The sequence below is a fragment of the Microtus ochrogaster genome, linkage group LG9 (genome assembly GCF_000317375.1).
Source record: "Microtus ochrogaster isolate Prairie Vole_2 linkage group LG9, MicOch1.0, whole genome shotgun sequence".
In the NCBI taxonomy this organism is placed as follows: domain Eukaryota; kingdom Metazoa; phylum Chordata; class Mammalia; order Rodentia; family Cricetidae; genus Microtus; species Microtus ochrogaster.
Window position 1 is genome coordinate 14,209,520 of NC_022034.1, and position 11,411 is coordinate 14,220,930.

The 11,411-nt window shown below is 47.5% G+C and overlaps 1 protein-coding gene across 2 annotated transcripts in view; it reads right to left on the reverse strand.

Moving 5' to 3' along the window:
- Positions 1–11,411, reverse strand: part of Scaf8 (SR-related CTD associated factor 8) — a 200,585-nt gene that overhangs the window by 57,730 nt on the left and 131,444 nt on the right. The window contains exon 22 of one of the 2 annotated variants that reach the window (XM_026787344.1): positions 3,319–4,420. The exons of the other annotated variant lie outside the window; for it this stretch is intronic. The gene's annotated coding sequence lies outside the window, so the exon portion shown is untranslated. Of the gene's footprint in view, positions 1–3,318; positions 4,421–11,411 lie in introns of those variants that run through there. 2 annotated transcript variants of the gene reach the window in all.

An 11,411-nucleotide genomic window follows, 5' to 3' on the forward strand; every position in this document is an offset into this window, starting at 1 on the left:
AGAAGAAGAAGAAGAAGAAGAAGAAGAAGAAGAAGAAGAAGAAGAAGAAGAAGAAGAAGAAGAAAGATAGTTTTAATTCCATTATGAGAAAACTAGTAATTTGGACCTGCCTGAGCTGCTTTTTTTTTTGCATTCACTTCTGGGGAATTGCAATACAACCTGTATTCTAGTGCGTGGATCCAAAATGACAGGATGCTAATCCACAACGGGGTTCCATGTTTGAGCTCAGGCATAGCACTGAGCACTTGGTGACTGGTGACTATATTGGTGTCTGAAGACCTCCGTCTTTGCAACATTCTCCTAAATGTCCTTCTGTGGGAGCAGGCGTCAGTGGGAATCAGCGGGCAGCTGAAGTTTCTGTTATGGGATGTCCACATCTGCCGAAGACGGCAGGGCAGGCCTCTGAGACCCTCCGCTCTCAGCACTCCCCACCAGGGCTCGATTTGAGGTGTTTTGCTTTTCTATGACCTAAAATTGTGGCCAGTTGGCTCTGTGCCTCCAACCACATGACCTGCTCGTATATGCATGTATGTGTAGTTTTTTTTCACATGGACAAAACTCCTGATTTCATGGCCATTTGGAGCATTTCCCTTGGTAACGTTTTCCCCCTTAACTGTAAAAAGAGGCAGTGCAACAGTAAGTGGGAGAGGCTGGCCCATCCGTGCCACTGTGGCTCTGGGAGAGGATGGCCCATCTGTGACACGGTGGCTCTGGACTTGGGAGGTGAGGGGGGAAGGGATTGTATGTGAGTCCGATCTTCTGGGAAGGATCCTTTAAAGGTTCTGTTTGGACTCACACCATATTATAACAATAATCTGACTAGAGATCCCTTCTGTTCCGTAGTTTTCTCCTTACCTGGGATCAGCAGAGCGCAAGTGAAGGCATATTCAGGATTTTTTTCCTTAACTGTGTAAGCTGACAGCCTTAGACATCTAGTTAATAAAATGCATGTTTTATTTTTATAGTTCACAGTTTTCACTAACCCATATGAACAGGCATTTAATCGACTTGTCTCCTACTGGATTGGAAGGAATTAATTGCTATGACACAGGACTGGGTGACAATGAGCCCACATTTTGCTTCCATATGGTTTGGAGTTCGAGTCTGGTGTTTCTTGTTAGCCTAGCCTTTAACGGCTGAGCCATCTCTCCAGTCTCAAATCTTTTCTGTTGGAAACAACACTGTGAGAGAGATGTGAACCTCAGAAGAAATAAGAGGAGTAAGCCTGACATCCCTTGCAGACACTAAGAGGTGCAATGAAGGCCTCGGGAGCTGACCACCACTGCTTTGTAACCGGAGCAGCCCTCTGAGAGAGCATGCAGTCAAAAGTGATTGCATCCGGTGCCACTGTGAGTTGTGGAGTGTTCCCAGTTTTAATAAGCGAGCGTAGAGCTCACGGGGTTTCTGGAAGTCACTAGCAATGCGCAGAAGGGGCCTACCGTCTGCAACATGGGGGCTGGTGACTGCTTAACTGCTTAAAAAGCACAAATGATTGGTTAATGATAACCATCCATGCGCAGCGTTCTGAAACAGAGGGGCTTTTTGTTTGTTTGTTGTTTTCCCCCATTCCATGAGAACTGATTAACCACAAAGACACTGCTTCAGATCACCCACCAAGAATCCATGGGAGAGAGGCCCTCCCAGCTCTTACAAAACCAGCAACCCATACCAAGGCCGCTGTCCCATTCGGGACGTCAGTCACCTCACGCTGTTTCCAAAGCCAGAAGTCTCTCCAGAAGGGGGCTCTGAAAGCTTCCTTTGCAGCAGGCTGGGGGCGGGGGGCTTGTGGGAAACAGCACGGTGACCACAGAGGGCTGAGGGGATGCTGGCTGGAAGTGGGGCTTTCTGAGATCAGCTAGCTATGACAACACCAACCTCTGCCACTAAGAGGGCTGTCCTTGGATAGTCAAAAGACAACTCCTCCCAGATCCCTCAGTGCCCATGACCTCCAGAAAGGCATCTCTAACTTGTGCTGACTGCCTACAAGCTGGCCTCTGAAGTAATGAGCCCAATTCTAAGTCCTTTATGATTTTAGTTGGTCCCACCATCCCATCCAGGGAAGAAAACTTTCAGGATCTGCTAGGTTTCCATCAATTTAAATGAGTTTTTTCATCAAAGAAGGGCATGATGGTAGGCATCTGTCTCTCCCGGTACCTGACACTCTTCTAAAGCAGGAACAGGACTGTAGACCCAGGAGTTTGCAACCAGTTTAGGAAACAGCAATGCCCCATGTCTAACAAAGAGATGATCAAATCAGTTTGTGTGTGCAAGCCATAGATTAATCTGAAAAGCTGTTCTTCGAGAACTGTCCAACATATTTTTTGAGACATAGTCTCTTAGTAGGATTTGGGGGTTACTGACTAGGCCAGGATGGCTGACGTACAGACATCAGAGATCCCCGACTCCAGCTCTCCACCTCCCCAGCACTGGGATATGAACACACATTGCCACAGCTGGTTTTTTACATGGGTGCTGAGTATCAGACTCAGGACCTCATGCCTGTGTGGCAATCATCTCCTGACTGAGCCATCTCCCCAGCCCCCAAAGTTCCCAAATCACTTGTTCATATATGCACTAGAATAGCCTGGTAGCCCCCAAATTCATTTGTTTCTTCGGGGGATAACGACTAGGTACTGGGAGGTTGAGGCTAGGTGAGTGGTACACCTGCCATTGCAGGATTAATTACAAAGACAGAAAGTGATCATTTCTTCTTGTCACGCCAGATTTGGTAAGCATGCCAAGCAAGATCTACACATTTTTTTTATAAGACTGGCATGTTTGGACTTTTTGGAAGCTGTTTTCTTTCTTAACTGCAGTATGCTGGAATACATAAGATGACACCCCAACATGTTGGGGAGTCAAACAAAGATGTTCTGAAAAGCCCACACTATGTCACCGTAGCAGCCATAGCCTCCTCCAGTTCCCAGCTCGTCAACAGAATCTACAGCACAGCCAAGACGTGTCAGAATCACGGTACGATTAATTTAATAAAAAAATATACAAGGAGAAACTCCAGAAAGCCATGGTACAATCCTTGGGAATTATCTCTAACCCATGTTGCAATGCATATTCAAAAAGACTTTGGCATTCAAAGATCTCTTGGTCTTCCAGGAAACAAGAGAAGAGTGGCTGTTCAAACTTGGAAACTGTCAGTCACCCAGTGAAAAAGACGGGGGCAGGATGGGGGAGAAGAAGGCTTGGAAGATGAATGCATCTTTGTATATGCACCGGTGCAGACGGCGTGGGTGCCAGGCAAAGGTAAACGGAGACATGTGTACCAACCAAGGCAAAAGAAAGGACTTGCAACGGAAATGAGTTTCAACTTTTATTATGAATGTCCAAAGTGACAGCATACTGCAGGAGATGTCTCACAGATTACATTCCAAGGGACCACAGATAAAGAATTCCAAGCACTTTAATTGTTTTTTTTTAACAAAACAAACAAAAGAATGATTAAAAATACTGTTCTGGGTATAAGTGATGCTCATATTTGAGTTTTTGAGTCCCCCCTCCCCCAAGAATTGTGTGAACACTTGTGGTTTCAAAAACACAAATTAGGTCTGGCCTTCTGCAGCGAGCTGTCACCATCACTGCCTGCATTAGAAGCTCCTCAGGGCGCTAAGCTCCCATGCAGTGGGCCTGATCGTCACCATGTTCCTTCCTCTCCCACAAGGCTTCCCATCTTCGCCTGGGTACCTGCTGCTTGCATGACGGGATAGGGAGGCCGGAGCAAAGGGTCCAGGACAGTTTGCTGACCCTGGCTTTTCTCAAAGCTCAGTTAAAAAGGATTTTAAAAATGAAAGCTTACAACTTTCAGTGTTTTCAAGTGTCCAAAGAAGTCACTAATGACAATGGATTGAAGCTGCAGGCAGGCTTTGTACGTGGCTTCACAGTAGTAAGCATCTACTGTGTTCGAGGGGAAAAAAAAAACCCAAAAAACAAAAAATAAATCGCTGGTGTAGTAACACTATGGTTCTGGCCATCTGTGGTTCCGGCACAGTATGACTCGCCCTGGGACGGTCTCCTCGCCCTCTGTCCTTCCCATCATGCACTGGACGATGCTACTGATGGAGTCTGTTGCCAGTGATTCCTCAACCAGTTTTGGGCAGTGGGAGTGCGTATCTCTTACGGATGTAATACTGTTCGTCTGAGTGGATCCTCAAAAAGAACAGGTATGAACTAGAAACTCATAGAGTTTGTGTCTAGAAATTTATAAAATTAAACCTGCTCCGACAGGTAATACAGGGAGGCATGCTTGTAACCACGCCTGAGAGCACACAGCCTTCTCAACAGGCAACGGCGGGGCTCCTTTTAATGCTTCCGGTGTGATGCCCATTAGAACTTTGAAGCACGTCTGTCTCATTTATTTCTACAAGGCCTGGGACCCGGGAAGCTGCCAGGACTTCATTCATCATCTTGCCTGTTGACAAAAGGAATAATAACGTCATCACTGGTAAATGGAATAACTTTCCTAGTTTTTTCCCCCTAAAGAAGGGATGGTGTCGACATAATAGCAAATGCTTTGATGTCTGATGGCTTTCTGAGCCCAGGACTGCTATGTATTTCTTTCAGTAGTGCAGGGAAACCCAAGCTAGGCAGCAATTCAGGAGACAGTCCATCCCAAAAGTCAGTAGATCTAGGCTCCAGGTACACCTCTACAAAGGATTAACACGGTCCCCTGCCTAATGGTGCCCTAATTGCTTACACACAGACACTAAAAGTACTTTTGGCCAATACTACCTGAGGTGGTGGCTATCCAAGGCTAGCTTTTAATGTGTGCACACATTCCTGTCTTCTCAGATCTCTACAGAGCACAGCCAGGTCTGATCATGTCAATCTTTGCCAATGAATACGTTTACAATTCTACACATGGGTGCTAGCTTTGCTTTGTGTTAGAAATCAGCTTAATTCATTCAGAGGAACCTCAACATGTATGCTAGCTTCTGAAGTAAATCAAAACGCCACAAGATAGTATGGTTAAGCTATAGGAGTGAAAATTCTGGAAACCTCCCATTCATGTGTCTCTTTTGCTATAACCTTGCGGGAAAAAAAATCAAATAAGATGAAAATTAAATAAAATGCAAGGAATAATGGGAGGTGTGGAGATAGCGGGCCAACAGCATTTATGGCATGGTGCTCGCTTTTTGAAGCCAGCTCCCATGTATGAGCTTGCTGGCTCTTACACCAGGGAACCCAGCTTCCCCTACAGGCAGCCAAGATGGGATTGCTCTGGAGATTGGTTCAGCATTAGACAACGTGAGCCCTAGACTAGGGTAGAAACCAGGCCTTTTTCTTTCCAGGCCAGGTCTCTCTTCTTAGCACTGAATACTGGCAGGTGCCTTACTTAGCGCCCATCTCTTAGCACTGCGTACCTCTGTGAACAGTGTTAGCTCTGATAGAGCACACACTTTATGGTGAATACCTGCAAGGACATACAGGTGCCAAGACACGCCTTGCCCAGCATCCCACAGAGAAAGGCTGAGCCAGAGCTCCAAGCTTTGATGCTTTAATTGCATGGCCTCGTAGTCCTCTACCGTGTGTGCCATCTGGGTATGCCATGAACTGTCTCGCAGAACTTCTGCAGCACTGGAGGTATTGAATCCAACAGAAGCTGCTATGCCTACAGCATGGTCACCAAAGGGAAACCCTCCTGGGTGTGGTGGTGCCCATGTATAATCCCAGCACCCAGAAGGTTGAGGTAGGGGGACCGAGAGTCTGCGTTGAGTATGGGCTACAAGCGAGGCTCTGTCTCGAGAAAAAAAGCAAAAACAAAAACAAAAAACCAAACACAAAACAATAACAACAACAAAAAAAACCAGACCAGGAAACCTGACTGCTTCTGAATGGTGCAGGGATACAACCCATTGCTAAGTGCATTCCAAATTACATGAATAACTCGGCTCATGATGAGATTCTGTGAGGAAATGAGTTCTCACATAGCCAGAGATTACTCTTCCTATTACCAGAGTGGCTCGTGACTCCCCAGGATATCACCCATCATTCCGTAGTAAAGAAGCAGGACCAGAACTAGGGAGCACAGGTACAAGGGGTTCGGAGGCACCCGTGAACCTGGATGATGTGACGCTTTAGAAGCACTTTCCCTAGCTGGAGCCACCCGCAGTAAGCTGTTCGCCTCTGTGCCTTTCACTGGGACCAACACATCTGCTGTCGCCCTGCTGGAAAGGCTAGAGGAGAGCACTGTGCTTCATACCCAGATGTGGGTCGATGGAAAAACGGGTGCCAAGGGGCCTGCAGTGCCTACCTGAACAGCCCTGCAGGTAGGGAGAAGCATTCGTGAACCACTCCTGTCAGAGGGGCAAACAGGTTGGATGAGGATGAACGATCGAGTCAAGAGGGGTGTACCCATGACTCGTTCTCAGGCTAAAGCAAGTCTGGCCCCTTAATTCTATACCTTTCCTATCAGTCCATTCTCCTGATGCCACATGAGAGTGGCACAGCTGCCAGATGCCATGACTCATAGGGCCTGGGGAGCAAGGAGGTTCAGCTGCTTCTATACCCACTGCAGCCTCTCTTAATACACAATCTAGCTGTAAGGACAGTAGCCAGGTCCCTAGGTCAGGATACTGGGCAGAAGACAAAAGAAGAACCAGACAAAGATGCCCCCCACCTTAAGGATATGACTCCAGGGGACCAAGAGCATGGAGAAACAGAGTGTTTCTCCCACTTATCATGGAGAAGATCCTGGGGTTTGGTTGGTTTTTCTATCTTAACCGATGGCCCTATCTGCAGGCTATATAACCAGAGAGTGACAGCCAGGACGAGAGAGGGCAGGGAGAACAGTATGAGGGGATGAAGTGCACAGAGAACCTTTGATCTCTGGAAGCCATCTCCTTCCAGAACATCGCTCGTCAGAGCTGTCAGTAGTCAGCAAAGGTTCAGACTAGAAAACCCACACCGCCTTTAACTTCTGCTTTGCATCAGAGATGAAGGCGTGTGATTAAGAAGCCGGGGGACAGAAAATCAGCGCCTCAGCAGTGTGCTCCACTGAAGATCCTGGATTAACATCCAGAGGGCGTCATAAGAAGGTGATGGAGGCACACTTGGCACGCGTGTGCCACTTCCCAAAAGACGCTCAAGCTAAGCCTCAGCCAGATCGTCCTGCCATGTGGGAAGGAAAGCGCCAAAGTTATTCATGGATGCCAGGCCCCCATCTGCCCTGGCCAGCTTGATCCGTTTGGTCAGCCCATATGGGCTCACGAGGGCTGGCACAGGGCTGTGATTATCAGTCACTGCAGATGTACTCTAGAAATTTGCTCTGTTTCATGGTTCGATAGCTAAAAACCTACTTAGAATGCACCGCGTTTCGGCTCATTAGGCTGGAACGACATGGAGCGGCGCCTCTTCAAATACCAAGTATGGGGAGAATTACAATAACAAAGGCATCCGTAGCCTGGTGAGGAAGTTTATTCTGTGACAGGGAATACCCAGGGCTCCTCTGTCCAGCTGAGGTCACATGACTGCCTGATGTCCACATGTGTCCACAGTGACTCAAGAGTAGCTACTAAAACCAAAGCAGCCACTTAAATCTGCAGTAAGAACAGGAGTCAGCTCAGCCCAGACCTTGGGAATCAGTTTAACCCAAAGAAAACTGAAGAACCCAACTTCCTCTTCCCCTGGACACACAGACATTGGGAGACGATGTGATACTTGAATTCTTGGTCCCACCACACCCATTACTCACTTAATTTAAAGAAAGAACACTCAAATATCACAAATACTGAAAAGTTAAGCCATCAAGGACAAACAATTTGACTACATGGGCTTCCTGGACTATAATGGATTGAGCTATTTCTATGAATACTGTAATACCATGTCCCGCTGGGAAGGAGTTGGGTCAGCATTCAGGGCCTCAGAAAGTCCCTCCGGTCAGCTCATCCAGAGAGGTGGCCAGGAACACGCACTGTGGACACACTCAGGCAAGTCCTTCATGGACTCCTCAGCTGCTGTAAGTGCCAAGGGGTGGGGGGAGATGAACAGACTCTGAGGGGGCCATTCTTCCTCTTGCCAGCCATGTTCCCGAGCAGCCCTGAGGACAAGAGGCTGTGTGCACCCCCTCCTTGTCCTACCGTAGCCTCTGCATCAGGTCTCTTTTCTGCGCACATGTGCTTTCTCTCCTTGCCCAGGAGCATTTGAAAGTGGGAACAGGTTGTTTTCAAAGTACTAATAGGAAGGCCGGTGAGTGAAAATTAAGAAGCATCTGCTGTTGTGTTTACAGAAGCCGGCTAGTAAATGCTCCCCTGCCTGGCTGGACGGAGGATCTGAGCTTCGTGTTCATACAATTCCTGACAGGATCTGGGGTCCACACCATCAACAGGCACAGCACAGAGCTGGCAAAACCAACAATCAAGATCATAGCTATTTACAAACACATGGCAGGCGGGGGGGGGGTCCCCCAAAGACAACTGCATCTATGATACCCCACACCGCTACAGAGACTGTGGTCAGTGAAATCTGACACGAGATTGCTTTGTTTAAATAGAGTGATGGTCCGGTCAAGGCACCTGTCACCAACCCTGATGATCTAAGTTCAGTACCTAGGAGCCCAGAAGGTGGGAGGAGAGAACCAGCTCCTGCCTGCCTGCAAATTATCTTCCGGTCCTCCACGTGATACAGCACGTGTGCGTGTATACATCACATACACAGCGTAACAGCGAATAAAATGTAAAATAGAGTAACAATTTGGGGGAGGGCATGGTGCCTTATTTTAAAAGGCTCACAAAGAATTCCAGACCCAGTTCAAATGAAGGAACCGCTAATGGAGCTCCTCCTCCTCCAACACAGCTCAGGCTCAGGACCGTTCGTCCCCAGCAAACCCAAAAGCACACACTAGAAGGGAAAATGACTGTTTTTGTTGTTTTAAAAATGGGTAGTTTCCAGAATCAAATTCCTCTGAAGCCTCAGCTGGAATTGGGGAGAAGGAAGTGAACCTCTGTGCAGTGTCTGTGAGAGCTGACATGTGCTGTGTCTGTCCACGACAAAGAATCCCCTCATGAATTGGAGCAGAGAACCTTCTAGAATACACTTCTGGTAATTCCTCAGGCACAACACTTGCGTTCCACTCAGCTGTCCAGGGCCCTGAACATATCTCCGAAGACTTCAGACTTGTGGGAGGGGCATATCTTGGACAAATATCAGGCTATTACAACATAGTCCTCGCAGGGAAACAGACGGGCAATCCATAGATAATGGCAGTCAGCAGGGCTGACCCCAGCTAAGCAGTATACTACCCCCACCTGCCTTGCCGTCCACACTGTCCCCATTTGTGCCTTGAAGCAAAATTACATATGATTCTAGGCCGTGAAGCAGCTTACGACAGCTTTAGCCATAAATGTCACAGGCAGTGATGCATGGTACCCAAGCATTAGTTTGCAGTTAGATCCCAGCTTTAAAACTGGGAGAGTTCAAGGTGTTAGATGTGTGTGATTGGGTAGGAGGTGGGCACGCCCAGGCCCTAAAGATAGCCTGTATCCTATGCTCCACAGCCTTCGAGGTAGAATTTTGGAAGTCTGTGGTCTGATATTATACAATCTACTGGATTCTGAGCACATCAGAAAAGCTGGACACGGTGGGAAATGCCTGTGATGTCAGTGCTGGGGAGGTCAGAACACCAGCGCTCTGGTGCTACCTGGCCAGTCAGTCCGGTCTACTTGGACAGTTCCGGGCAAAGAGAGCATTGTGCCTCACAAAACCCAAAAGGCTCATGGCCTGATTGACCTAACTGACATCTGGCTTCGACATTTGGATACACATGCACGCCCACACCTGCCCACATTCACAAAATTTCGTCTCTTGTGAACTTGGGAAGATTTCTTAAATGGGTCTCATGTCTTTTCTTCGGTGTGGGTCTGGATCCTGGTCAACACTCAGGATCAGATTCGGGGAGGTCAGAAAGTCTTTCTGGGGATGAATCCCTTGCTGAAGTCACAATGTGTATAGGCTATTAGAGCTGTCAGGAGGAGGAAAGATCTGTCTGGTGTGAACTGGATGCAGACTGCAGTAGGTGCTGAGCCGCAGCCCTTCTCCGCTCCGTAGGCTGCCATCCCTGACCCCGTCCCAGGAATACACGTCTGGATTCCTCATCTCCCTGGTTTATACTGTGGGTAGCAGGTGGGGCTAAGCTTTTCTGTGACATTTCAACAAAGAGTTGTTCATTTCCCAAGGGACTCTCAGGGTGATAAGTCACAGATGGGTCTTCCAATTGCAGATCGAGTGGAAGGAAACTTCTGCCAGGATACAGTGAACCTTACCCGACAAAGGGCTTCTTTACATCCAGAACCGTTGCTGGTCTGAGCTACCAGAGAAGCTTAACTGAGGAAATCGGCTCAAGAGTATCTAGCTGCTCCCTCCCTCTCCCCACCCCGCCCCAAAATGGTGTCAAAACTTTTGGCTCTTTCTCTCCTTGGAACTGTGACAAGCTAGATTTATCCCCGTTTACAGATTCTTTGGAATTATTCCCAGGATGCATAACAGAGTGCTTTGAGGAATGTGCCCACAATCTGTGTGGTAGCTGGACTTCCAGGGACACCCGAGGAGCCGGTGCCTGGGGAGGCTACAGAGGGAAGAAGTGGCCCCTCATTGGCTACAAAAGTAGCTACAGAGTCACGGGAACATCCACAGGAGGGTCAGCATTCACCTGCCACCGTTAGGTCTGTGTTAATTACAGTTAAGGCAGACAGCTCTTTAAGGATCACAGCTGTTGACAGTAGATGCTTGAGAGGAACCAAAGGACTCCAATAAACACTGCCTACTGGCTTGCTTCTTATACAAAGGAGAGAAACGAAGGCTGAGACAGAATTTAGTTTTGGCCATATGTTAAGAGTTTCTTTTGAAAAAAAAAATCAAATCCTCACCCATATGTCAAAGTAATAATTTGAAAATTATCCCTGTGAATCATGGCATATTCTCTATTTGGGGTTTATTCCAACTGTGCTGACGGCTTCTAACACCTCTGGCATTTCTTAATCTGCATTGGCAATTTTCACAATTAATGAACAACATAAAACTCAGTAGTGACTGTTAACTGTAAAGAGACACGCCCACTGCTCACCTTCGTGAGTTAGTTCTTTGTATTTCAACAAACTTCCACTACTTAAATGGCGCTGAGGTGGAATTCATTTTGCCTTTACTTTGCAACACTGCTGTTATGGTCCCAGCACTAACAGCACACGTATTTCAGGCTGTTTTCCCAGTAGCCAGACAATCTGGACCCTGTCACCTCTCTTTACAAAGATTCCTTTTGGAGCCAGAAGTATTTTTTTTTTCTCTTGCCAATAACAAATCCCATATTTCAAGTAAAACATCCCTCGTTTCCGACTTCTGAATTCTAAGTCACACGTGTCCAACCTGTGAGCTGGGAGGGCCCTAGTGTCATTTGTTAGGTTCAGTCACAA